Raw genomic sequence first — 1,151 nt, forward strand, 5'->3', positions numbered from 1 at the left:
CCTGATAATAGGTTTTTCTTTTTTTCTTTTTTCTTTTTTTCTTTTTTCTTTTTTGTGGACGGACACCGAATGAATGTGCGGGTGTTTTACTTCCTTCTTTTTGGGCTCACTGGGGATGTGTCAGCGCTCTGGGGCGGTAGCTGTGTTGTGTCTTTGGAGTGGAGGCGGGTCTAGCCCGATTGCCTGTTTCTTCTTTTTGTTGCCTCTCTTGTTGCTTAGGATGTTTTGCTCGGCTGCCCTCTCGCGGGATGGACCGGCCGTTCGTTTCTTACCCCACTGCCACCACCACCTCTGCGGTGTGAGTGCTGCCTCCGATGCTGACGGCCAGCGAAAACGCAGGCGCCGTGCTTGCAACGATCACTTCGCCTGCACCTCTGCCGCCTCAGAACCCACGGCCATTGTGCGGAGGGGAAGGAGTGCTGTGCGCGCGTGAGTGGAGCGTGCTCCGTGGGTGCGGCGGCGGCCGTATATAATCATTTCTGTGCCATGACTGTCTCAATCGGGCCCGCAAGAGCAGCACCGACGGCGTGAAACGCGCAGGGCGACTGACGAAGTCATGATGCGATCAATCGAGGCGTTTGTATGACCGTGACGATGAGTTACACCTCCGTGCACCCGGCTACCTACAACAGACACGGGACTGACGCGCCCCTTCCCTCCACACCCCTCTCCGCCGCCTTCTCCTCTCTCTCTGTCTCTCTGTGCCACGGTGCACCACCTCGCCTCCTCTGTCGTGCCGGAGTGTGTTTCCCCGGGCTGCGTGCCGCATTCTACGTTTACGGTCTTATTGTGTTGGACGGACAGCGTGTTTGGGATGACGCTTTGGTGTGGTTGTCAATGATGGTTTAATTTAATTATACACCTGATTTTATGTGTGACGAGACACAACACACTGAGTAGCAATCGCGTGGCCGAGGCATACCCAATACACGAGAAAAAAATGTTGCAACTTTGCGAGGCACATTCATTTATTGCGCCAAGAGCGGATTTGCTTTTGGGAGAGCGGGATGGAACCCAAAGACGCCTTAACATCACAGGTCCCTTGGTGGCTGTATCCATCAATGCCACTTCACAGGATACCCATTGAGGCCAGAAGCAATGTATTGTTTTGATTCCTTTCTTTTTACCTTGCTAGTTGCAATTTAACGAAT

At 53.2% G+C, this 1,151-nt stretch overlaps 5 non-coding genes across 5 annotated transcripts, besides 1 other annotated feature; all 5 read left to right on the top strand.

Annotated features, from left to right (window-relative positions):
- The first annotated feature begins 13 nt into the window (after positions 1-13).
- Positions 14-52: a sequence feature (T-rich).
- A 268-nt stretch (positions 53-320) lies between these two features.
- On the top strand, positions 321-387 carry Tc00.1047053417767.10. Its single transcript, XR_008254148.1, has one exon. It is a non-coding gene; the product is annotated as an H/ACA snoRNA, TC6C1H1 (small nucleolar RNA).
- Positions 388-439: 52 nt separating this feature from the next.
- On the top strand, positions 440-516 carry Tc00.1047053417767.20. Its single transcript, XR_008254149.1, has one exon. It is a non-coding gene; the product is annotated as an H/ACA snoRNA, TC6C1H2 (small nucleolar RNA).
- Positions 517-556: 40 nt separating this feature from the next.
- Positions 557-644, top strand: Tc00.1047053417767.30. The gene has a single exon (XR_008254150.1). It is a non-coding gene; the product is annotated as a C/D small nucleolar RNA (snoRNA), TB6C1C3 (small nucleolar RNA).
- Positions 645-815: 171 nt separating this feature from the next.
- Positions 816-899, top strand: Tc00.1047053417767.40. Its single transcript, XR_008254151.1, has one exon. It is a non-coding gene; the product is annotated as a C/D small nucleolar RNA (snoRNA), TB6C1C2 (small nucleolar RNA).
- A 122-nt stretch (positions 900-1,021) lies between these two features.
- Tc00.1047053417767.50 lies at positions 1,022-1,095 on the top strand. The gene has a single exon (XR_008254152.1). It is a non-coding gene; the product is annotated as an H/ACA snoRNA, TC6C1H4 (small nucleolar RNA).
- The last annotated feature ends 56 nt before the right edge of the window (positions 1,096-1,151 follow it).

The sequence above is a fragment of the Trypanosoma cruzi genome, assembly GCF_000209065.1.
Source record: "Trypanosoma cruzi strain CL Brener chromosome Unknown tcruzi_1047053417767, whole genome shotgun sequence".
In the NCBI taxonomy this organism is placed as follows: Eukaryota; Euglenozoa; class Kinetoplastea; order Trypanosomatida; family Trypanosomatidae; genus Trypanosoma; species Trypanosoma cruzi.